General features: G+C 41.6%; 1 protein-coding gene across 1 annotated transcript in view; it reads left to right on the forward strand.

Annotated features, from left to right (window-relative positions):
- Positions 1–2,685: 2,685 nt before the first annotated feature.
- Positions 2,686–27,418, forward strand: part of si:cabz01090165.1 (uncharacterized protein LOC100333421 homolog) — a 380,989-nt gene continuing 356,256 nt past the window's right edge. The window contains exons 1-2 of the mRNA XM_031741783.2: positions 2,686–3,985; positions 4,052–4,142. The gene's annotated coding sequence lies outside the window, so the exon portion shown is untranslated. The remainder of the gene's footprint in view (positions 3,986–4,051; positions 4,143–27,418) is intronic.

Raw genomic sequence — 27,418 nt, forward strand, 5'->3', positions numbered from 1 at the left:
GCCACACCGCCCCTCGGCCTGTGCTTCGAGATTTCTGGTAGTTAGAATGACTCGGGGTGTTGATTCATTTAAACTAACATACTCATCCTGCTGCAACCAGGTTTCTGTAAGGCAGAGTAAATCGATTTGTTGACCAATTATTAAGTCATGTACTAACAGAGACTTGGAGGAGAGAGACCTAATATTTAATAATCCACATTTCACTGTTTTACTCTTTGGTTCAGATGTGGATACCGTATTGTTCTTTCTTTGTGATTTTTATGTTTAAGTTGTTTATTGCTGGTTTTTGGTTTGTTTTTTTGTCTTTTTGGGAGCTGACACAGTCTCAATGGAGATGGGTTTTTGGGGGTAGCAGGAGGAGAGAAGCTGCAGAGAGGCGTGTAAGACTGGAACTCTGCTTCCTGGTCCCAACTCTGGATAGTCATATTTTGGGGGTTTAATAAATTTGTCCATATTTCTAGAAATGAGAGCTGCTCCATCCAAAGTGGGATGGATGCCGTCTCTCCTAACAAGACCAGGTTTCCTCCAGAAGGTTTGCCAATTATCTATGAAGCCCACATCGTTTCCGGGACACCACTCAGACAGCCAGCAATTTAAGGAGAACATGCGGCTAAACATGTCACTCCTGGTCTGATTGGGAGGGACCAGAGAAAACTACAGAGTCCGACATTGTTTTGGCAAAGTTACACACCGATTCAATATTGATTTTAGTGACCTCCGATTGGCGTAACCGGGTGTCATTACTGCCGACGTGAATTATGATCTTACTGTATTTACGTTTACCCTTAGCCAGCAGTTTTAAATTTCCTTCAATGTCGCCTGCTCTGGCCCCTGGAAGACAATTGACTATGGTTGCCGGTGTCTCTAGCTTCACATGTCTGAGAACAGAATCACCAATTACCAGAGTTTGACCCCGGCGGGTGTGTCGCCGAGTGGGGAAAAACAGTTAGACACATGAACAGGTTGGTGGTGTACCTGGGGCTTCAGTTTAAGACTATGCTTCCTCCTCACCGTCACCCAGCCGCCCTCTTCCCCAGCTGCTTGGGGTCTGCCGGGGAACAGCTAGTGGGGCCTACGCTATCTTCGGCTGCACCAGCTACAGGGGCCTGGCTAGCTACGGGTGAATGAAGGGTGCAGCCGAGTCTCCAATTCAGTAATCCTGGCCTCCAGAGCTGCAAATATGCTACATTTGTTACAGGTATCATTACTGCTAAAGGAGGCCGAGGAGTAACTAAACATCTGACACAATGAGCAGGAAAGTGCAGGAGGGACAGGTGAAGTAGCCATGGTGCTAGCGAGTCGGCTACGAGCTAAGCTAGCGAAACAGTAAAGAGACAGTGAGTGAATACTTTGGCTATAAATTAGGTAGTGAGTACACAGAAAGGGTGATTCAGATGAAGCACGTTAAGATTATACTATGAAAAGGGATGTATCAAAAGATTTAAATTAAATTGCTAAGCAGAAAAGCTACTCAGAAACACCACTGTGTTTGAGCAGGAACAGGAAGTGATACTCTACCACAAAGCGGGTGGTATTCTGTTTGAACACTGTCTGCCTTATCAAAGATAGACGTAGCCACACTGACGTCCCAATGTGAAGTCTGGAGTTGAATGTTATCAATAACTGTTTCTCCTTCTTTTCAAACCAGAAGTGATGAATGAACAATGATTCTAACTGAGCAACTAAGAGATACTACACACTCATATGATGCAGATATGTCTGTACTTTTTTTTTACTTCAATGGGATGATAATTTACAGAATAAGAAACAGCTTGAGAGTCTATAATCCTGAGGGGTTTATAAATGAGAACTCTCATTCATAAACTATTGGAGCGGCACCACTGATTGGTCAGAGTGCCAATGCAAATGGGTTGTTGATAATGTGGAGAAAATATGATTTTTGGAGTGAAAATTAACACAAAAAAATAGTTTGCTGATGATGATCATGTCAACTGAATAAAAATTGTCACCTTGACCCATATGGGCTTTTGAAGCAGGGTATGGCATAAAAAGTTTGAGGGCTACATGTGAGTTAATACTTATGCTGTGGTAAGGAAGCTAACAGCACAGCCAATCCCCCAGTGGGGGAAAGAGAACTGGACCTGTAGCTGGCTAGCTAGCTGACTGAATATTACATCAGAGCGGATGGTAATTTCTTGACAATCTTTTGTTGCTGGTATGTTAACGTAGCCTACTGCCTTTGGGACTCCACAGGAAGTGGGCTTAGGTTTTCTGACTTAGGTGACACCTGTTAGACTCCATCACTCTTTAACAGTTACCTTTTACACCTTCTTCTGACCTCTGGCATTTTGTGCCCTTTACTTTGAGTATTTTCAGTTTTAAAAGTATTTTGGTCATCTTTCTAAACAGATAACCTCAATAAAATAAATAAAATAAAAAAAACACCAATAAGCGGTTGGGTTTTTTAATCAAGATTTTTAATTGATGTCGACTGCACTGCATTGTTAAATGAGTGAAACGAGTGAGGCACCTTGCATTTACCCATGAACTGCAAAAACTGCACACATATGTTGACTAAAACCGGGCTTAAGCAGCAGCATGGGATAGATAGATAGATAGATAGATAGATAGATACTCCATGGGTGTGTCTTTTTGTTCGAGCAGCCTCTCGTGCCCCCCTCCCTCTGCCGTCAGTCATCCTCGTGAGCCAGCCCGTGCGCCTACAGCCGCCTCCGACGGGCGGGAAGCACGCGCTGGATTCTGTGGCTGATTTTCAAACTTTAACCGTCTCCTGAGGAATTAGCCCCAGCCTCAGCTGCCACCGAAGACCGGGTCGGACACTGAGCGTGTGTAAGCGGAGGATTTGACCGCACGACGGAGGAAATGTGAGCGACAATGTGACGTTTGGGAGCCTCGACGAGGATTATCGCCGTCTCCAGCCGTGGGCTGATTTTCCCTCAAAAGATAAGCGACTTTCGGCATGCAGAGCCTGCTGCGGATCTGCGAGCCTCCACTAACGTGAAGCAAGAGCGTAGCTTGTTAAAAGTGCAGCTTTAGCCATCGCTACAAGATTGCTAGTTTTCTCTGAAAGTGCATTTCCTCCCTAAAAATGTTCTCGGAGCACGTCGTCGGAATATCAGAGTCAGCGGTGTGATTTATAATTGATAACGGAGGACGGAGCTGCCGGACACCGCCCGGACCGGGATTTCATCCTCTTTGGGGAAAAGAAAAGGACTGGCAGCTTCCAGCTGGGCGTGCAGACGGACGGAAACGACGCTCATCACCTGGAATGTTTGGAAAGTGAAATTGTTTTAGGTTATCTGTTTAAAAGGGGCCCTTACTGGAGGGATACCTGCATGATTCTGGGAGCAGTCCAGCCATTCAGAGCCCCTAAAGCGGATGCGTGGATAAGTGAAGCTCCTATTTTTGTACTCAAGGACACCTTCAGTGTCGGTGGGTGTAGTTTCTTGCAGCCTGGCAGTATTTGGGTTTTGAAGCACAAGCCGGAGCAGGATTTCTACGGGGACTTCAGATTATCGGAATTAAAGCTCTTTAGCCCCCCAGCACCACTTTTCTCTGAGCCTTGGTCTCCAGCATCGATGCGGATAGCTCTTCCGTGCCCGTTACTTTAAATACGCTATTGGAGTAACGTTACTTGAGCTTTTTGAGGCGAATAGGAGTTTTATCAACAGCCGTGTGACCTCCTCCCCTCTGCCACCCACCCATCCTGCTCTTTCCAGGATCTACGTGTACAGGAGTGTTTCTCGTGGCTGTGCACGGCAAGCCCACCGGCACCTGGATCCCTGCTTCGCCCCGTTTTTTTCTTTTCTGCTGCCTAACCGCGCGAGCGTCTGTTCCGCTGCCCGAGCTCACTCACACACTCTCTCACACACACACACCGCTTTTTTTTCAGCACCAGAAAACAAACAAACAAACAAACAAAGAAAACTACCAAGATAGCTCCTCTCGCTTCGTGTGCAAGGGAAGGAGTCGCGCAAGAGTGGAGACCGTGAGTTTGGATAAGGTGCTGAGCCCGATCGGCTTTAAAGCATTTTATTGAGAGGGGAGTCCTCACTGTGTTTTCCATTAGTGGACTGATCGGGGGAGAAAGACGAGAGGATTTTTGTGGAGGGGGTAGAAAAGAGACACATCAGGAGGAGAGGAGTTGGTGATCGATGAAGGTAAGGCTGATTGATCGGCTGTTAATAATGCAGTGTGTGTGTGTGTGATGCTCGCAGAGGATGCTCGGTGGGACCGAGCTCTGCTATGCGGTTAATTTTTTTCGCCCCTGCCACGGGGATGCCAGGCTCATGTTAGAGCCAACAGTAGTTTTATTCTTAGTGCCCAGGAAATGAATCATCGCTGTAATCTGATTAGGCTCCTCCATAACCCGGCTCAGTGTGCGACTTCTCTGTGTTTTTTGTGGGGGCACTGTCAGTGGACTCTGCCGTTCTCTGAGGCTACAGACAGTTTATTTAGAGCTCTCCAAAAAGCTGCACTCTCCGCTGCTTCGAAGACAAACTGCTGTTTTAGCGCTGTGGACATTTCTTTGGCGCTTGTATTGGTTTCCGGGTGCACCGGCCAGGCTGGCAGCCCCGCCGTGCCTGTGTATGGGAATTCGCGAGTGCGTGCACGCACGCTAGGTTTCGCGCGCGTGAATGAATGCGTCCGTTCACGCGCATGCGTGCGTGTTTGCGTGCGTGTTTGCGAGTGGGAGCGCAGTGATAGAAGAACCCATTTTGGGGAGCTCTCTGTTTCTCTGTCTCACTCTCCGTTTCTAAAGCGGCCTCATCATGCCGCTCCAGCTGACTGCCGTTACAACCGCATCTATTATGAAGGAGGCTAGGAGATGAGAACAAGAGTGAAGGAAAGGTGACGAGGGTGGGGAGGAGAAGGTGACACAGGAAGGGAGGAGGTGCAGAGAACAGGAGAAGGTGTAGAGAGGGGCAGAGGGGGCCGGATAATAATGGGAAAACAAGAGGCATTGTTCCCAGAATGTGTTGGATATAAATCAAAACATAATTATAGCTTTTATTGAGCCTTTAACTTCTGCAGCTCCGTGCTCAAAGAAGCAGGTGCTTTGGGAACCATCACACCTGGTCATTTATTGCGCAAGCAAAACATCCCAGGGAAACAAGAAACATAAAAACAATCAGGCCAAATGCTGTTGTGTAAAAGCTGGAAGATGCAGAGAGGAGCAATGCACAACAGGTTCTTTGTCTGGGATTTTTGTTAACAGAAGTGAAGGAGCCAAGGAGTGGTTAGGTAAAAGGGACAGCTCCACACTGAGAGAGCTTCTGCACAGAAAGATCTGAAAGGGCCAACCGAAAATATCTGCAGATGGTAGCTTCAGTCAAGCTACGAAGTGGAGGATTCAGGACCACGGAGAGCTCCACAGGGACCGGCATTGATGAGTTTTCACGTGGTCACTGTAATGTCAGAACCACAGAAACCTCCTACACCGTGCAGCAGGGAGCCTGACATACAGGTGTTTGGGTGCCCATAGTATGGTGACAGCACCATAAACAAGTCCAGTAGCTTGTGGTTAGATTTAAACATGTTAAAATGAATTCAGGACCACAGAGAGCTCCTTAGAGGGGCTAACTTGTTTTCAGCAGAATAGATGGAGTCAGTGCATTTTCAGATCCACTTATAGTTTCCACTTCTTCTTCAGAAAGGATTTTCTGAAATCAGACCCTCTTTTGTTTGGTGTTAGCACCTGGGACACCTGAACAGCTTGAACACAACTGGTTGTACTTTGTGGTTAAACATGCTATTGTGAATTCAGGACCACAGAGCGCTCATTAGGGCCTCACTGCTGTCTAAAATCTTTCAGGTACAACAAAAAGAACTAATGTGGTTACAGCATGGGTAAATTGCAGGAGCAAGCTTTGACTTGCTGTAGCTTGAGTGTATATCATTTTGTATCAGTGTTTTTTTTTTACTTGGTATTTATAGTTTGAAAATATTTAGCTTTAGTTCATTTTTCATAGAGCAGGGATATGTTGAAGATACCAGGCATGGGGAAAAACAGAAGATGACACAAGATTCATGGATGTAGTGAAAGAGGACATGCAGAGGGATGGTGTGACAGAGCAGATTACTAGGGACAGGGTGAGCTGGAGGCAGATGATCCACTTTGGTAAGAGCTGAAATATTATAATATGGAAAGTATTTTTCAGGGGAACAATATAAGAACTATCGGGTGTGACAACACTGACAAAGGCTAACTAAACTTTTTAAAAACTGTGTTTTTATTTAATTTAAATTTTCTAAGTACACAGTATTGTTCAGTCTTTTTGTCAAGCCTATTTTTTTGCCTTCAGTTTGCAAAAAGTGTATTTTTACACCTTGTTTTAGTTTAAATTCAGTTTGTGTTTGCGTTAACCTTGGTCAACACCATGGACAGCTCCTGCACTGCTGCTTGTGCTTTGCAGTTTAAACATGTTAATGTGCATTCAGGACCATGACCCTCGTTCAAGGGTCCAGCATGTTTCCAGTATGGTGGAGAGATGTGATGAAGAGCTATCAATGATTTCAGAATCATTAATAGTTCTAAGATACGTACAGTGTAGAAAGTCAGTAATGTGAGCCCCTCCAGTTGGTTTAAGCACCATAGACAGTTCTAACACAGTTCCAACATCCCTGCCTGCACTTTGTTGTTAGACTTAAACCATGTAGAGCTCGTCAGAGGTCAGGAATAGTGCAGTAGATGCTGACCTTTGATGGCATTCAACAGTCCTCAGCACAATGGAGTAAGCTTATCTGGGTTCAGAGTCACTGATACCGCTTTTCCACCAATGGAAATTGTTGTCATTGTTGGCTTTCAGGAGTCAGCCCACATTTTGCCAGGTTTGAGAAATGTTAACATCAACATAGCATTACCGGCAGAATGTCATGGCATACAGAATGGACTGCATTTGCCAAACATTGGTGAATTTCTTACAGAAGCCCCGCCATAGCCACAATGTTTAGGTGGAAATGTGTTTAGCTTTTTTTTTTTTTTTTTGACTAAATAATATCAATGCACTTTATTGTAACAAGTCCTTTTTTTTTTCTTCAATAAAAATATGATTTAAAAAAAAAAAAAAAGGAAATGTGTTTAGCTCTTGGTTGATCACTGGCTCTGTGTCAGTGGAAATTAACTATTGAGTTTGAGTTTTACAAGAATGTAGAGCTGTCTTTAAGAGGTTCTACTTAATTTCACCTGCAACATAGCTGCTTTTAGGTACTGGATACATTCTGTAGTTGAAATTGAATGTTTACTATGCACTACTGAGACATGAACTCATCACACACATAAATAATGTTATGGTAAAGCATAACATTTCTAGCAGTTTCTAGCAGGTGAGCCCTTGAATCCCTCTGCCAGGTGGGCTTTTGGGGATCACATTTGTGTTTCTTATCATCCACAGTATGAGCCAGTTTAAAAAAAATAGCTCTGAAGCTGCTCCTGTGCTGTTTACCGCTACATCTTTGTTTTTTCTCCATCTGCACCCGGGGACTGCACAAGGTCATCCTGTGCAGCCATTATCAGATATATTTCATGTTTCTCTTGCTGTGGCCTAGACTCATTCCAGCTCTGGGCATTTCCATTCTCTTCCAACAGGCTAAAGAGAGAAAAACAACAACAACATCCAGCTGGACATGCAGTTATTGTACATAGTCAAATGTTCCCTCAAATTAAAAACCAGAATTTTACTGATACATATGAGTTTGCCCCAGATCTGATTGCAGTGAAGAGCTCCACCAAATATTCCAGAGATAGTATAGCTCTTTAAAAAAAACACAAAGAACTCCATCATAGTGTCATTGCCACAATGAGTACCATGTAAATTTCCCACTAAGCTCCTTGTAATTCAGAATTAGAATCAAGCAAGTTGGAATTAAGAGAAGTTATCGTCAAAAATATTTAGTGACAGAAACAGATTTCAGTGCCAAGTTCTGACATTTGATCCCAAATAAGGCTTCGATACTTCATCCTATCCAGCTCCAGTGTGTTGGACAGCAGCTAGTTACTGTAGTCCTTGTTACTGCACATCAACTAGTTCTCCACCCGCTGCAGGTTCTGGTTAAAGTGGCTCTCCAGCTCACAGTAGACCTCTTGGGCAGAAATAATTGATGGTTACATTGGAGTACATTTGCAGGTTGACATCCTTTCTTGAAAAGCAGCTGAATCACATAGTGGACCACAATAACAACCTGATTGTGGTAGGGAAACATGAGATGGGAAAGTTCTAGGCTTTCAAAAACTTTCAAAATAAGACGAACAGAATTGTCAGTGAAAGTGAAATGTACTCGGGTGGCTGTTAATATTACATGGGATGAATGAGTATGACTAAAGTCTTTGTGTGGGAAACACTACTATCACTTTTGATTACATGCACTTACAGTGCATTAATGTTCTGCAGGTTTAAGCCTGTCATGCTGGAAAATATAATCAAGGAACGCTTCATCCCCATCCCCACAATCGGAGTCAGCTTATCTAAGCTGGTCATATAAACTTTCTAGTACATATTACTAGATTTATATTTTCTTCTACTTATTTTTTTTTTTTGAATTAGCACTGCACAGATGTATGCTCCCCCTCACAATTTGAAGCTAACCTTTTATAGCTAATTGTCGGTACTTACAGAGAGAGACGTGCTGCCTTTATATCTACATGTTTAAAGTTAAGTTCTGATGTTTTCAGGAGGCAGTTATCTTCTGCATTACATGTGCTCACAACAGCACTGGCATTGTTTCAGCATATTAGGGACTGTGTGTGAAGTTGCAGTGGTTTCAAAATATTAGCCGCCCGAAAAGCTGCGAAAGCTTCAAGGACGAAGTGAATAGGAAGCACAGATTAGGAGAGTAGAGCGTTTTGATAAGTGATACATTTCTCCCATATTTATGCTTTGTTAACATTGTAACATTGTAACAAGAAAACTTTAATTATTTTTTCGTCATCCTTTCCAGTCTGAGTGTGGGCTGTGAGTTCAGTGTGATTGTGTGTTGGAAGTTGTATACATTTTATTAAAATACATGTGGTTGCACAAGCAGAAGAACAACACCAGCCTGGTAGAATGAGACAGGTGGACAGACAGGCAAGCAGACTATTTGGCTTGTGCGCTCTTACTCATACAGTGAGCAAGACACAGACTGGCTTAAAGCAGGTAGGCAGACAGACAACAGACATGCAAAAGAGCAGTTGAAGCAGGTGGCTGTGATAATAGACTGAAATGTGTTAATGTGGCTGCAGTGATGCATTGTTTTGTGGTGACTGTTATCGTATGGAGAGCATTACAATAGGCTTCACATCCCATTAGCAAACAGTGAGCAAGAGCACATCCCCACCTCCACACTTACTCTCAGTACAGCACTTTGATGCATTTCCCATTTTCTGCTACCTCTGACACATTTGTTGCTCCTTTTGTCAGACGGCAGAGAAAAGATTTTTGAAAGCTCTGCAAACACACGGCTGAAAATGTGATTCACAACAAAGGCTCTGGATACTAAAGCTGGAGTTTGCACCTGTTTGGGTTGCAACTAATCACGGTTTACATTTTGATTATTTCTTTGAAATAAAGTAAAATAAAGTAATGGTACCCTTGTGGCTTCTACCAGTCATCTGTCAGTCTTGAAGCTCTGTGAAGAATGACCAGTTAATCTAATGTATGTGTTTAGTTTGTGGGAAGCTGCCAGAGGGACAACAACAGCTCCAGCTTCTTCATGCTGTTTCAAGACAAATATAGGATGAAACCCGTCTTGGTGTGTTAAATATGTATGTCAAAGTCCATTTCTACACATATATAAATCTAAGAGTAAAATTATTTTACATATGTCTTTTTGCTTCTTCAAATGTGGAAAAATCAGCAAATACGAATTATTTACTGTATGTGAACAAATACAGACCATCTAGTTGTTCAGCAGGCAGTCTGGCCATTACCTTTGTCTGTGATTAGACCTCTACCTGCAAGGCAGCTCAAAAAAGAGTCTGAAACATTTCTAATTTCCTCTGAGGCTTCATTTGTTGGGAAAAGTTGGAAGTTGTTTTTGTACTATGTGATTGTGTTTTGATCTGTAGCAGCTGTCATGTAGGCACCTGCTTTAGTTTTTGGAAGTGCTTTTTCTTACTGATACCCAACAAGGATTGTTATGTAACGACGCCGTCACTCCAGTTACAGAAAAGCAGGTAAGAGCCAGTCACAGGAATCCAGATCATAAATCTTGATTTACATTCCAGCGGAAATTCTCCGTCCTGTCTGGTTAAAGAATTAATCTGCAGCTTAATCTCCCAGTGTAGAGCTATACCCCCAATCCCTCCGTCTATTCACCCATCTGTTTCCTCATCCATCTGCCCGTCCAACCAGGCAGCCTGTTTTCCCCGCCTGAACTCACTTTGTAGTCTTCCTTCCTGCTTTCTTTTCCCTGTTGCAGGTGCTCTGCAGGTGGACTGTTTTCATCCTAAGACACTACATTTAAATGAATGACGCTTATCCGTACTTCATTATACAGCCCGCAGGAGGTCCTTCTTAGCAAATTTCATTTCTTCTCCACTCTCACTGCTTTGGAGGTGTTTCCCTTTTTTCCCCCTGCTTATTCAGCCACGGTGTGCCAACACGACAGCACTAACAGCACTACTGCTGCAGAAATAGCAACTTAAATTACTATAATTTCGAGGTGTATATTTATCGTAATTCTTCCCCATTTTAGATCTCTTGGTTCCATTATGCTAAAATGTTACTGTAATGGCCAAATGCTGGATTCAAAATCAGTGTCAGCTTTGCCGTTTCATTTTCTAGTTAATCTCAATGTTATTTTTTTACCCAACGTTGTAATGTCCACACCCACACAAACACGCCACAAATACTGTAATCATGGTGTTAATTTGTTTCTCCTCCTCCTCTTTTTCACCTCGCCTCCTCGTGATTTCTCTCCAGCTTATTTTTGTACAATCTTTTTCTCAAAAAATTGTGTGATGATCTTTTTTTTTTCCTAAATAGATGGCAGAAGTGTGACCTACATTTCTACCGAAATAAGGCATTGCTGTGTCTTTGCTTTGTCACACTAGTGGAGAAATTAACAGCGGTGTAAAAAAATGATTGCCTCCAACTGCACCCCAAACCCAAAGTACCTGTTTTTGTCAAGATGTCAGGAGCTTAATGTAGATGTTTCTAATTTGTCAAGGATGACAGGAGCAATGTGTGAATTCAGTTAAAAAAACTCCACACTGAGAAATGAAGCAGTATAACACCTCAGGGTAATGCATCTGTTAAATAACAAAATCTGTTCCTAAAAATGGTGTCTTCTGCACATTAAAGCAGTCAAGCATTGAGTAAATCAATTAAATTGGTTAAAGCCATGAATTTATTTTAGAGTTTAAATGCTAAATTAATGATTAGCACTATAAAGAGGGATATACTTTATTTAAAAAACACATCGGATGAGTTTTACAACTGGACATTGTGTCTTCCTTGTGATATAAAACAAACGTAGCTGTCTGAAATGACAAACCACATTCCCTCAGAGGACAGCACGAATCAAGACTCAGTAGAATTAAAGGCTCAGAGCAGATAACTCTGAAGTGTAACAAGGGGGTTGTTTCTTTCCTCTGCCCTGCCACCGGAGTGAGTCTTCATGTGTGATCTGACATCTGAGGGATTAATGAGAAAATGGTGAAACGTGTCAAGTTTAAATTGAATATGAGTCTCTGCCGGTGCGGACCCCCGGAGGACTGTCAGTGCGAGGACACATAACAAGAACAACTCCAGTGTAAATCCAATATGCATATCAGCGTGCTAATCTCAGCAGGGATGTGATCTAATGCTCATGACATTACACTCAGTTTTTCCTGTTTCCATAGCAGTGTCAGCCGCTCCATCGCTCTCTCCCCGTCTTTCTCCTTTCATGCCCTTCCTTCTCCTATTTTCTTTATTATTTTCCTTTCCTTTTTCAAGTTGAAGGTCATATCTGACAGCATGCTGATGGATGGTGCAGTACAATTTGGGACACATGAGAACAGCAACGGTCTGTGTGTGTGTGTGTGTGTGTGTGTTGGTGGTGGACACGCTCAGTAAAAATATGCAAGATCAAAAATGGTGAGAAATGATACTTTTTTTTGTAACTTTTTTTAAGTGCAATTTCTTAAGCGAAGCAAAAAGAATAAAATGTTGATCATTAATTAGCTTGTATCAGTTTTGAGGATTCTGAAGTAGGATTTTGAGTGAATCCCACACTTGGCTTTGTAATTACACATTCAAAACATCAGTTATTGACAGATTTCTAAGATTTCTGTGTCGGACTTCTTTAAACAAAAACTACTGCGCTGAGCAGATCATCTCAGAGTTGGTGTTAATAAATGTTGAACAACACTTTATTGAAACAAAGTTATTGCAATGGGGAAAAAAAGCCTAAGAGGATAGTTGTAAATGAATAAATCTGGTTGTACTGGTTCACATGCTTGCACAGGACACCAGGCACAGCAATCACACCCACTGTGGTCTTCATCACGGTTACACACATTTATTTTTCTGAAGAGGTGCACATCCAACCCAAATGTAAAGCAAATCAACAGAGGTGATTTTGAAATTGACAGATCTTTAAGATATTTATGAAGCTATCCATCCATCCATCCATCCATTATCAGGGACACCTTTTGTTGATGTTGGGCAGCAGCAGTCTTAGTCTGAGCTTCTCGTCCTCGTCATCTCTGAGCCTGATCCCAGACACGCTTCAGAAGAAGCGAATTTATGCCGGTTGCATCTGTAATCAGATTTTTGGGTTACTACTATCACTGCTTGTGGTCAGGTGAGGGGAGGAATGTTGATTGACCAGTAAATAGCTTTGCTTTATTAAGCTACGTTAAATATTTCCTGCTTCCAACTTCTCACATGGGAGGATTCAATCACTGAAACCTCTTGGGAGGTTTTGAACATGCTTGAAGCTGATCTTGGAGCTGGTTAGCTGAAGCTAATTAATGTCACACTCAGGTTTGACAATAAAAAAAACATGTCTCCAAAACACAGATAATAATTTCGTCCCTTATGATGTAGTGGACTGTCAGAGCGTGCCGTGTACCGCAAAGCCTCATGCAGCTCTGTTTGTCTGTCATACAGGGTTAAGGCTGTGCTGCTGCCGGCTGGCTTCTCCTCCTGAATCATGTGGAGCCTTTCAAAGGCCAAAGGGTGTCTTTGTGTGTCAGGCCCCTTTGAGATTAAGAGACTTGGGATTTTACCGGCAGGAATACATGACTGCTGTAGAGCTGCATGTGACAGAGAGTGGGAGAAGCAGATGGAGGTTGCTGTAAGGTGAAGCCGCTGTAGATTTACCCTCCATTTCACTGTCCATCAGACACAGTGTGAGTGCACGCACACATGCACACATGCACGTGCACAGACACGACAGGGAGGTAAATCAGTGCCCCTTGTTCTTGTGAACCCTGATTGCTCCTGTCTGCTCCTCCTCTCATCTTAACTCACTGTCCCTGCTTTCTTCCACATTCTTGTTGCTGTTCATATCAGAGATCTTCATGACTCACAAATCCCAGTCTGAATTAAGTCTCTGTAATCGTTTGGAACTCTGGAACATTTTCTTCTGGGAATTTGCAAAGCCCCTTAACCCTTTCCATCTGAGCGGGTGCTGTACCGAGATCAGGCTTTATATTCTTATTAAAATACAACCCATTTTGTGAAGGCTGCAGAGCATGGCACACTCAATGAAGAAGGCAGAAGAAGAAAACAGACACACAAACACTTTTCTGTTGCACTGAATTTTATGAAGATGGCTTTTTAGCTTTTAGCTTAGATTTTCAGAAGTTTCAGAAGCTTTTAGAAAATATTCAAAAAGAGTACCTCTGACTCATTGAAGAGTTTTTTTCATATCTCGGTTTGGCTTTGTGATGGGAAGAGAAAGACTCGTGTCTATCTTGATAAGACAGATTACGGTGGTGGAGATGTTACCGGCTGGCTCCAAGTGTTTTTTCTTATTCTTTGTGGTGGAGATGTTTTCTAGCCTGGAGCTTTAGAGGATTAAAATACTTGAAGCTTTTTAATTTATTTGTCTGAGACAGTAAGAAGCTAACACACTTACAAACCTGTTGATCAGTTTAGCTTTTACTGTTTGAAAAAAAGCTCACTTTAGCCAAGGGTCACAAGTTTTTTTTTCTTTTCTTTTTTTCTCATGACGGTAGTCACGATCTCCATCTGAAGTAGTATCCAGGTAGCCGAGGCATTTGAAGCTGCTTTGGGCGGTGTTTGGCTCAGTTACTTTATTGTTAATTATTTTTAATTTTTTTGTGGGCCATATATTCCAAAAGTCACAATACATCACACATATGGCTTAATAAGGCTGATCTGTGGTCAATCAAGGCTAAATGTCGCCAGTACAAAGCTTCACATATGGGCCACGTTTGGGCTCATGTGACATGCGGCCATGACCCAAAATTGATTCTATTTGGACCGTCTTACAATTTAAATACACAAGGAGACACTGAATATCTTTGTCCTACTTTCCAAGGCTAGGTGTCTTTACAGTTTTTAATTGCCTTATTTTATGACTTTCAGTGTCATCTGTGTTATCATTATGTGATCGCACAGTAAAAGACGATATGTTCATATGACAGTGAGGTCGCGAAACCACCTTTTAACATTTTTTTTTTCATAAAATATTTAACCACGACGACCCCACCACCCTCAAATCACACACACACACACACACACACACACACACACACACACACACACACACACACACACACACACACACACACACACACACACACACACACACACACCAGTTCTCGAACTGTCAGTCTTTTCTTCAATTTACTTTCAATTATGATCAAATATGATGATTTTAACATTTAGTTTCTTATAATGTTTATATCCTCATTTATAATCTTTATATTCACTAAACTATGTCATAATAGTTTGGGTTCAGTAAAAAGACTTGATAATTCTTTTGGCTTCATAAAATAATACTGAACTCCTTTCCTTTCCTTTTCAGCAAAGCCCAGCAGGTGTTAAATAACAGGCTTCATAGAAACCTAAAAATACCCCAGAGATCTTTCTGCCCATCTCTGTCTGTCTACTTCTCTTTGTCTCCGTCTCTCTCCCAAACACTCCTATCTCTCCGTCCTCCTTATTAGCCTCTCTTCCTCCTACGTCCACTCTTCCTCACCAATCCGTGCCTCTCTCCTTCCCCTCGCTCATGCCTCTCTCTCTCTCTGGTTTCAGTGTAAACACAGCCTGTGATTCAGCGCTGCTGCAGTTCAGCCCTCCTGCTGAGGCAGAAAATGGAAGCTTGGTTTTAGCATTGAACGCTCAACTCGCCAGGGTAACTACAAACTATAGGATGGAGGGGCATCAAAGCAAGAGTGAGGGAGGGAGGAAAAGCAGAATTAAAGAGAGAGAGACAGTGAAGGGCAGAGAGAGAGGATAGATCGCAGCCAATTACGTGGCTCAGCTTAGTGTGAACAGTGGGACTGGGTGCTGTCAGCGGGGTGATAAAAATAGACACAATCTATTTGGATGTGTGTGTGTGTGTTTGGTTATTGTATTTACACTCTTGTATCAGTGTTTGTTTTACACATGTCCACCAAAGTGTTTTAACTACTAGCATTTAGCTCCTGATTAATTAGATATCACATTTGTGTATACATAACTGTGTGTGTGTGTGTGTGTTTGTGTGTGGGAGAGAGAGAGAGTAGTGCAGAAGGATGGCAGGGAGTAAACATAATTTGTTTAACTGACTGAGTTTCGCCGTCCTCGTCAGGATGAGTAGTAAAACACACACTCCCTCTCTCTCGCTCTCTCTCTCTCTCTCTCACACACACACGCACACACACACACGCACACACACACACACGCGCGCACACACACACGCGCACACGCCCGTTCAGCTATCTTAGTGAGGACCTTCATTGACATAATGCTTTCCCTAGCCCCTTACCCTAACCCTAACCATTAAAAATGAATGCCTAACCCTGACCCTTACCCTAAACCTAACCATAACCTAATTGTAACCCTGACACTAAAACCACATTTTGAGCCTCAAAAAGGCCTTCAACCTTGTGAGGACCGGTGAGTGTGTCCTCACAAGTGACTGTTGGCTCTCACAAGTATAGTAGAATGCAGATTTCAGTCCTCACAAAGATAGCTAGAGAGGAACACACACACACACACATTGTGTGTTGAATGTCATGTTTGATGTAAGGAGTTTCATGGGTGAGTGTCTCCATGTAAGGTAATGGTAATGGTGAGATGAGAGCTAATCTGTCAAACACCGGCAGCAGCGATGGACAAGAAGAGAGAGGGAGAGAGAAGGGAGGGAAGGAGATGAAGAAGGGAAGGTAACGTGAGAGGATGCAAGGTGAAGTGAAGGAGGGAACATACAGAGGCTAAGAGAATGGGATGTGAGAGGTAGAGGCAAGAAGAAGAAAAGGAAAGACTGTTTTGTTTTTCAGTCTTCTGCTTCAAATATAAATACATCTGAGGGAACTATTTTCACAATTGCCTGACAAAATATTAAAATTCTGTGGATGAAAACATTTCTTGATGGGTAAAAATAGAGAAAAAACGTTCCTGCCAGCGGTTCAGACAATCTGACACATGAGACGTGGCAGAGAAATAGTGAGAGGAGATGTTCACCTGAAGGCACACAGGAATTACAGTACATAACACAGATTAATCAGTGATAATATTTTGTGATAATATATGACGCAGTTGCTTGTTTGGGTAGTTCTTCATTAAGCTCCACCATCTTGGGCAGCAGTTTGTGGCAGCAGTCCCTGTTTTGGCAACATTAATGTTAACCAGCTCTCCACCTGCTGTGTGTTCTGGTTAGAGCAGCCCTCCAATCTACAGCAGATCACAATTACATTATCACCTGCTGCAGTGGAGACAGTGGAGCTGAGGTCTGTGCAGAGATTTCCCAAACCTCCGCAATAAACTCTAACCTGTAGGGCAGTGGTTGTCAAACTGTGGGGCGGGTCAGTCTGGTGGGAGCACCTGCAGGTAGGGTGCAGATCAATGGGAAAAGGGTGAGGGGGTATTTGGAATCAAACTAAGTTTAATAAATGGGATTTTTGGAGGGACGAATAAATGAAAAAGGCATTGCTGATGCTGAGATCCTAATCATGATCATGAATCTATTTTTAACAACCAATATGTGATGTGGAACATTTTCAGCTGCTTGATGGGAGAAGGTTTGAGAACCACTGCCTTAGGGGAACACTCCAGTCTGTCTGTAGGAAGGACTGCATGATAACACGGAGATCGATGGATCCCAACAGGAAATGCATGTGAGAGTGAAGCATTCACCATGATGTGACCTTTTGCTTAGTCCCGTCTCTCAGCAGTGAGCTGAGTTTCTGACGTCGTTTTAGTGTTCTGGATGTGCAAAATGTTGATTGAAGGGTGAGTGTGACTCAAACTGTTGTGAGGTGTAAATCATGAGACAGGCTGGCTGTTTAACATATCCTGCTTGAGGCTGTTTGTTTTTTTACTCTAATGTGACCATCATTTCCAAAATGTACATCATGTCATATTCAATAAAACTTAAACCCAGTGATTGTATCTGCATAAAGAAATACTTATCCTAGTGCTGGTTACAGTCTGAATCAGTGGTTCTCAAGTGTTTTTTGCTAGGCCCCCCTTTGTTGTACAAGAAGGTCTTCGCCTCCATTGCAGTTTATTCCACACCTCAAACCTTTTGTAAACAATTAAACAAATAAAAGTAAACTGCAATAAATTACAGGTTGGAGTAAAATACACAAATAAACAAACCATCCTTATGGTGCAATTATTTAACATATAGTTGTTTTTGGTTTTTTGGGTTTTTTTTACTGTGTAAGAATATTCAGCATTGCCATTAATACATTTTTCAAAAAATGTCCCTCTGTGCAAAATATGTTTAACAACATAAACGACTGTGGGATACTGTTTGTCCGTGATTTGGACAGCTCAAGGCGTGTTCCCGATGCAGGGGAAACAAATTCTTTTGGGGAAACCTACCCTGGCACCACCATTGCGCAGGTGAAGCCAAAGGCAAGATATGCTTCATCATATTTTCTAGTCTTTGGCTTGGAAGGAAGTTAGTTTGGAAGCATATTTGGCGATGCTTCATCTGCGTTTGTGTGGGAGCCCCGTCAAAAAACCTGTCCATTATGCTAGCAGTGTCCAAGCATTGTTTTTTGTTTTTATTCAATCCCGCAATGGCTCTGCGCCCCCACTTTGGGAACCTCTGGTCTAAATCAAGTGTCAGAAACACGTTTCCTTGTGTATGTGATGCACGTTGCAAGTATTTTGCTTGGTGCTGAATAACCTAAGTTTAGTTTAATTAACTGCTTTTCCAAAGTGGTAAGGGACATTTTTGTGTGCAGGGCCCTGATGGAAGCTTATTTACCCAGTGTTCTGTGAACTTCTGATGACAGATGGTATTGTAGATTCGGCTCAGTGCAGGGTTGCTGTCATCTCCCTGGTGACAGACACGACTTCCCTGGCATCCACATTATCTACAGTTTCATGGAACTGGCCTGCAGTAAAATTCATAGCATGCATACTCATGTGTCATGACTAGGGATGGGTACCGGTGTCCGGTGCCATGATGGCACCGCTTAAAAACCGGTCCTGACATAAACGGTAGTACTGAAATGTGCGCTGCATTTCGGTGTCTGGTTACGTGTGCTTTATGTCCTGAGCCAATTCTAGCCAATCATTTTACGTTTCCGAGGATAGTAGGCGGGACCAGGTACGACGTTCTTTTAGAGCAGAGCTACAGATTAAAAATGCCCAAGGCGAAGCGATCAAAAGTCTGGCTGTACTTCACAGCAAAGATGCAAACTCAGCAGCCTGCAACAACTGCTTTAAGCTGATACTGTGATACTGTCAAAGGAGGTAACACCTCAAATCTGATGAAACACCTGGCGACGCATAGCGTTTTTTTTTAAAGCCGAGAAATGCGCCGTGTTTGATAGCTTGCTGCGAGACCTCACACCGTGCACATCTACTGCGGGTGTGGTGCCTGTTATCGGACCCGGAGTTAGCAACATCCCCCAAAAACCCGAAGAGTAGAGTCCTGGCCCCTAGCCCTGTCAGCGTAGCAGAAATGATGACGGATGATGATGGCAGCAGCAGCCGTTCTTCTCTGCGTGAGTAGCTTCATGTTGTTCGTGTGTAATTAACGTTGAGTACACTAACCACATTATTACATTAATGCATGTAAGGTGAACTAGCAAACACCGTCGTAGTTACATGCGGCTGTCTTCTTGTTTGATGGCAGATACTCCTTCACCCTGGCCAAAAGGCTAAAATGACCAAAGAAAAAGTGGAAAACAGTTAAACATGAGAGGTTTTGGACAAAGTTTGTGTTCTCCATTGTTTAAGCACCAAGAGTGAGACCATATATGCCCTATTTGAGCACAGCTGAACATGAGAGGTTTTGGACAAAGTTTGTGTTCTCCATTCTTTAAGCACCGGTTTGAGCACCGTTTAAGCACCGGTTTGGCACCGGTTTGGCACCGGTATCGGATAAAACCTAAACGATACCCATCCCTAGTCATGACTGTTAATGGAAGTTAGTTTCAGTGAATAGTAATACCGGTATAATGTTGGGCAACGATAAGAAAATGAAATATCGCGATAGAATATGGGTAAAACGCGCATGCGCAGTGCCTTTGTTTTCATACGCACATGGCGGGAAAAGCGTGGCGGAGAATGAGAAGGGTGAAAGCGGATTGTTGAGTGAAACAGATGAACCAGAATTGGTTTGTAAAAATGCTGCAACGTCAGTGGTGTGGAACTGGCTTGGCTTTCGTCCGTCAGATACACAACAAAGCACAATTTTTGGTAGAGCATGCTAGCGGGCCGTCGTTATTACCGTATTATACGGCACACTTAAAATCAATCCTTTAATTTTCTGAAAATCGACAGTGCCCCTTATAATCCGGTGCGCCTTATGTATGAATTCTGGTTGTGCTTACTGACCTCAAACGGATTTTATGTACACGGCGCTCGAAAATCTGTCAAATGTTTTAGTACAACTTTGCTAAGCTACGAAGCCGCACCGCTTGATGGATTGTCGGAGCATTACTGCTACCGTAGTCAGGAGCCTGGCGGAGTGATACGTACTGTGCTTCAACATAATATTACCGTATTGTGTGTGTATAACCTCTTTTTAAGTTTTGTGGATATTATTCATGGTTATGCTGAGGATATGTCGGACAGTTTCCACTGGAAATGCCTTTTGGTTAAACTGTCAGCGAGGAATTTGCATTTGCACTGTTAAATTTGTATTTAACTTTAATGCACATAAAAAACAGCTGCTTGTTTAAGTGAAAATACATTGATGGGTTTTTTTGGCACTAATAAAGTTGTGGAGTATAATTATCTAGTGTCAATTATATCGTCAATTATATCGTTATCGCAAATTTTCAAATGTATATCGTGATAATTATTTTTGGTCATATCGCCCTGCTCTACTCCTCTGGTGATTTGTTGTATAACTTGTGGATTTTATAAACTGTTTTACACCGTCTGTGTGATACGTAATGACTGAATAAAAACAAATATGGTTCATTTATATAAGTCTTTGGGCTTAATGACAAATAAGATGATGACAATATTTGTCTGTTGTGTCACATCAATTTTGATTTGCTTTAAGACGAGCTGGGAGACTCTAAAATATTCTTTTAAGATGAAAACTTTGTTTTCTGAGTGTAAAATTCATAAGACATTATCATCATCTTGCATCCCTAATTATCAAGATTATGCATATTTTGGATTAATTACTCTAGTTAATAATATAAGCTTTAAAATGACAGAAAGGATTTGAACGTACCAATCACAAGTCCACAGAAACTGTCCACGGCTCATGTTTTTGAAGCTGGATTTATGTTTGGATTTTATAACTTCATTTGACAAACTGCTGTATTATTGAAACGAAATTTTGAAACCTTGCTCTTTGTCATTTAAATAATGTCTGAGTTACTTTACTCTGCATGTATATGGTTCGGTACACAGCCATTTTCCTGCATATGTGGGTTTTGATATTTATGACAAAGGAATCCTCAGTAAGCTGAGAGCATTTTCCTGTTTTGGGGGCTTTACTGACCCTCTAAAAATCCTAAAAACTTCACTGCCTTGAAGCTGGATCTTTGTGAGTTTTCTTATTCCATTCAAACCTTACTTATTTTGAGGAATGTGGTGTTCAATGGACAGAAATGAATATTTAGTGTGTGGATGAAATTGAATCCTTTGTTCTGTGTATGCTGGAGCTCGCTAGGTAGGAGATTACTTTTCCACTGGTGCACTTCCCCCTGGAGGCCAACATAAAATGTATGCACTCAAGAAGCTGCGAGGACTTCCAGCTGTAAGCATCCATTAAAGACTGTGTGAACGCTCTCATATATTAGGAGCCATTACGGTGTTTAAAAGGAGAGAGTTTGAGGTGTTTAAGGCTTATTTAGTCACACACGGTTGGCTAAATGACACATCACACGTCATTTGTAGCTGAATGGTGAATATCCACATTTATACTGCTCTTGGAAAATGGACGGCTGTATTTGCATGACAGTGTGCCTTTACGGCTCCGCTGAGGACCAGGGTAGAAAGTTTTAATGGTGCTCATCACAATGCCATCTTCAATCATTCATGATTCACCTTTCTATATACATTACTGAATATTTTAAACCTCCTTCTAATGTTGAACTCCTGTGTGTGTCAGGAGACCTGGCTGCAGGTAGATGGTTTTGTGTCTGTGTGTGTTTTTGTGAGCTTGTATTCGTATCTTTGTGGGAACCAAAAATTGGAAGGTTAGTATACTTTTGGGGACCAACACCCTTTACGGAGACCAAAACCCTGGTCCCCATAAGTTTGAAGGCATTTTTGAGACTCAAAATTTGGTTTTAGTGTCAGCGTTACAATTGAGTTATGGTTATTTTTAGGGTCAGGGTTAGGCATTCACTTTTGATCTTAGGGTAAGTGGCTAGGGAAAGCATTATGTCAATTAATTGTCCCCACAAGATCTGAATACCTGACGTGTGTGTGTGTGTGTGTGTGTGTGTGTGTGTGTGTGTGTGTGTGTGCGTGCAATAGTATGAAAGTTTTTGCAGTGACATTTATAGTTTACTCAGGGCTGTGTTGAGTGGTTCTTAGGCATGTCGTGTGATGGAGTCAAGAGATGAACCTCTTCTGTATCACAATATCACACATAGGGCTGTTCGATATATATCATTATATGAAACGACATGAAAACATCGATCGTTTCATATTAAACTCTGTTGTTTGTTTTGTGGTGTCACAAATTAAACTGTTTACTGCAATATGTTTTCATCGTTTTGATGGTCACTGTAGTGGCTATATTAATTTCTTAAAGTTCTCTCTTTTGCTTATATTTAAAATAACCACACTACGGACAGACAAGCAACCATTTTACGCATTGTCGTTAGCAACAACGACGGTAAAACTATCATGTGGCTCCGCCATCCGCTTGTTTATTTTCCATATAAACCTTTCACAATAAAGCTTAAGATCCTGTTGAGACTTTTCAAAATAAACTGCAATGATGTAAATTATTGTGAAACATCAAATTTTAAAATATGCATCAAACAAATTACCTCAAATATAAAATTGACTCCGGGTACATGACGCCCAGCTGAAAACACTTCACACAAATTGAGTTGCCCGAGATTCACAGAATTTACAGAAAATGTAAAATTTTTGTAATATATATCGTTGTCGGGACGATAAATGTCAGGAAATGAGATTTCGGTCATATCGCACAGCCCTAATCACACAGGATAGTGTCAAAAATATTTCATATTTGTTTGAATGAAAGAATTGAGCTGCAGACCAATAGGGTTGTAATAATTCTACCAAAGCACGGTTCAGCTCATACCTGGGTTTTTCTTTATAATAGATAGATAAAGATAAATAACCTCAGTACCACTTGATTGGTATATGAACAAAAAATTAATGGCATTATTTTGACATCTTTCTGAATTGCATTTAAGCATCACAACAATTCTCCAACATCAGAGTCCACATTTTCATACCTATTTCTTCTCTCCCTCATGGCAATATTTTGGAGGAGGATAGGATGAAATACTCAAAGCAGAAAAAAACATCCTTTACTACCAGCATGTTTATTTCATGGATGGGTGATGCTTGGAAAAGCTACATGAGACCATTCATATTTGTATCACAATTTTGGCCTTTTATCTAATATTACCAGGAAAGAGAACTTTAAAATTGGCAGAAATGACTGCCAAAAAGCCGAGTGCCAGATATTTCAAAGGGAACAGGCATGTACAAATTTGCACTGAGTTTAGCGAGTAATGTTTTGCAAGTGCTAACAAAGTAGGTTACCAACCTGTCGTGTTGCTGTCAGTGAAACTTTGAAGCCCTCTCAAAAAATGGTATTCAGGATGCAGAACCACAGTTTTATATTAAGCCTTTTTTCCATATTTTGTTATAAATGAGTAGCGTTTTAGTAGAAGTTTAGAAGAAAAATAATCCTCCATTTAATGGGCTGTCCTATATTAAAACAAATGGGTCGCCTGCCTGCATATTAAAAAAAAAATATTTTTTTTGGTAAACGTGATTTTGTACTTTTCCTATTGGTTCTGATATTCTTCTCAGGGACAATATGTGACTTTCATCCATCTATGCTCAAAAGGAAAATAGAAGCACGTCCTTACCTTGATTGAAAACCTGAATTAACCTGATGACAATGATAATTACTCAAAACTTACTATACATACTTCATATACCTTCACCAGGGGTGTTGACTTTGCAGGTCAACATTTGAAAAGCCTGTTGGGATGCTATTAGTATAAAAGGCCATTCAAAGGCAACAAACTGAAACAAACTAAAGAATATAGATATATAGGTTTTTGACCTTTGCCCTTCCTACGCCTTTGTATACTGTGAAAACGAGAAAATGATTGCAATGAGAGCAAAAACTGAGTGGGGTTTGGTCAGTCCTCTTTGGCTGCACACCTGTCTGTCCATAACCAACAGAAAGAATAGGTGTATAGTTGGAATCCTGGTGACTTTTACCTCGAGGTCAGAGGTCTGGTTTTCTGAAAATGTTGTGAATGCCATAACCTGAGACCATAGGATTTTAAAATGAATACTATAGGTGTGTCTACTTGGAGGCTGAGGGGTGATCGCCAGTATTTCCATAGTTTCCATTGTGACGAGTAGCCTGCTTTGTCTCAACAGAATACCAGCTACAGACAGGAAACACACCTCCTATTAAAATATATCTGTTTCAAAGTGTCCATGGACACAAACAAATCGATGTTCAAGTCTCGTGTGAGGGCTGGCTGTCCGTACATTGTCAGATGTTTAAGATGACCTTTTTGCATTATGACTGCTTTTACAACCGGTGTTTTAATATTAACTATTTAATAGCCATACTGCATTAAGCAACAAACCTGAAAAGAAACTCAGAGCCCAGTACAACAATTTTTCAGATTTCCAACAGTGAATAACAGCTAGAGCAGCTGTGTCAGCTGAAGTTTGATTATATGCTGATGTCTATGATGTCTATAAATCTACCCAAATCTGTTAGATTTCATTTGCACAGTCTAGCTTGGAATAAACCAGTAATAATCAAATAAAATCTCAGTCTGTTTAGCTGGTGTGTAAAGGCTAAAGAAGCACTTTTGACATTTTCATCTGACTCTGATGAACTATTATTAAAATGTTTACTTAAAGCCATAACCAGCCCTTTTTTTCCTTTGACCTAATTACTCATACTCCACCCATAGGGATAAATAAGTGATGTTTGTCTTCATCAAATTTGAAGTTGATTTCTTTGTAAATAAATGGTTGGTTTCCTGCCAAAGAGACTATTTGAGCAGAAAATGTGATCAGCCACCCACAAAAATTACCTGAAGGTAATTTGACATCTGACTTTAGTGAGGAGCAAACAGCTTTCAGATAAGCATTTATTGGCATTCTTGCTTCATCAGCATCTGCAGAAAAGACAGATTGAAGAGATGGTTGGCACAAACTGAGACACAGTATTGATCTAAACTTGTTTCTCTTTGAAGGATTTAAGTAGAAGTATGGCAACGTTGTAAAACAAAAAGGCTGTCATGTTATACAGACAGCTGTATTCTCTTTATAACTGTTGTGCAAGTTGAGCTGAAGGCTGCCAAAAACCTCCAATCTCACAATAAATGCTTTGCCTGTGGGAGCCTCACAGAGTTTCAGCTGCTTTTCTAAAGTGGTATAGTCCAAAATATTCCAAAGTGAAAACTATACGATGAAGATTTTGGTGCAGCAACAACAAGTTCATGAATTCAGGTTCAGATAGAAAGCGGCTTGATTTTAAAATGACTGGCAAAGACAAAAAATCATGTTGGTTTAATTTTATTGATCCCAGAAACATGATAACCTACATCTAGAACACCCATTTGTGAATAGATGGCAATGTGCTGTTCATCAAAGTGCTCATCCAAGCATTATTTTACTCCTTTCTGTCACCTTCGTCAGGTAGTCACATACTATACCTTCATTTCAGACTTGGAAATAAAGGTTTAGAGGGTCATTGTCAAAGGTTCCCTTAAATGCTTGTCGGGATGAGGGAAGGGATCTCCCAGGGTATGGATTCAGAGCTCTATTCTATGCTCCGTTTTTCTATGAGATACCAACAGGCCTACAGGTGGAATCTGGAACATTCAGTAAAGGCAGCACACGTTCTAGCAATAATAATATATTTGATGCTGTGATAGAATACCTGCAGGGAGGCATGCAGGAATGCAAAATTCTGTTTAAAACCTGGCCAATAGCAGAGTCCAGTATTTTTCTGTTATTTTTGTTTTTGGGATACAGACACTTCTTTCAAGTTATAGTAGTCGGGGCTGGATCAGGTCACCTTCCCCTTTATTATGCTGCTCTAGGCTCAGGCTGTTGGTTGACTACCCACAATGCACGGCGCTCTTCCTCTCCACTCACCTGTCTACACTCCTCTTGCATTTATGTGCTGCTTGCATGTCATTAACTGCATTCTCTCACAGCTTGCATTTTGTCCTTGTCTCTCTATGTGCTTCTTTTTTCTCTTGTGGTTTCCTTGCACCCTCCAACCTGTCACAGTAGACGGTTGCCCCTCCCTTTGCCTGGTAATGCTGGAATTAATGGTAACCAGGTCTGTTAAAGGGGAGTTCTTCCTCTCCACCTTTGTCAAGCGCTGCTTATTGGAGATCGACTGCTTATTGGAGATCGACTGTTTGTTGGCATTTAATATCTCAGTGCAGTGCTGTCATTTATTCTATTTTCTTTCCTCTCACTCATAGCCAGTTTAGATTGTCATAGTGTCATACACATTTCTACAGTATCTAAAGAGTTGGAGCAGCGCTCAGCAGGTGTCAGGTATTTGTACACAGTTGATCATTGACACGAATTGCATCTTGATTAGTTGCTCTTTGAAATGTCAAAATCCAACCCAGCTATAGGGCTAAACACAAAACATGGTGGAAGCACTGATTTAACAGTTTAACAAAGGAATGTGTTAAGCAAACAAAGATAAACTAAGCACAAAATGATCAGCAACATCAGTGGTGTAGAGTGTGCATGAGTGTAAAGATGTGTTGTAGGTAGGTGAGTAAGAGGCAGACACATGAAGAGGAAAAGTTGAGTGTAAAGGCCAGGGGTCATTACAGAAATGGAGCAAAAAGACTTCTTTTCCTCCTGTGAGAAGGAGACAGCAGCTAACCAAATGGAAAGCAGTTGTCCAAAGAACTGCGTGGGTATGTCTACACTGTGCTGGTGGACACAGTAGCAAACTGTCATTTCTCAGCTCTCCAGACAAAAAGTTTTGTGACTTTTGTTAGGCAGAGGGAGCAGAGGCAAGGATAAGCTATGGTTAATTGTTTTGCATGAGCTCCAGGGTCATCTGAGGATACAGACTCACTCGTCCTCAAATCAGCATAGAAAGTGACAAAGCTAAACAGACTATGAGGTGAAAGGAGCACAGCAGCACCCATAAGCTCTAACACAATTAATATTATATATTTCTTCTCATTATTGTGCATTTGATACATGTATCACTGGTGATTGGATACCACTGACACACCCAAGGAATGTGAGAAAACATACCTCAGAGCCTGCTAAGGCTTGAGATATATAAAAAACTATGGCTCGCATGTTGTTCAGCCTCGAAATGCTGAATGTGCCCCTCATGTGGGTTGCGCTCACCGGCCATGTCACAACACATCATGTCATTTGATAGCTGTAGCACACATTAGAAGCAGAAGATTCATCAGCCGATGGCACCTTCAGATTTAGGGAGTGAGTATGGAAATTAAAATATCTAAAACTTTCCCAGCATGGCTTCAGCACTACGCAAGCTCATCAGAGTTTAATCAGTCGGAATATATGAAAATATCTGTGTGAGGGAATTTGGAGCTTTAAAGCTGCCTTTTATAATAAACCACCCATCTCACCAGGGTGACCCACAAGGCAGCCTG

Source organism: Oreochromis aureus, linkage group 14 (genome assembly GCF_013358895.1).
Source record: "Oreochromis aureus strain Israel breed Guangdong linkage group 14, ZZ_aureus, whole genome shotgun sequence".
NCBI lineage: Eukaryota > Metazoa > Chordata > Actinopteri > Cichliformes > Cichlidae > Oreochromis > Oreochromis aureus.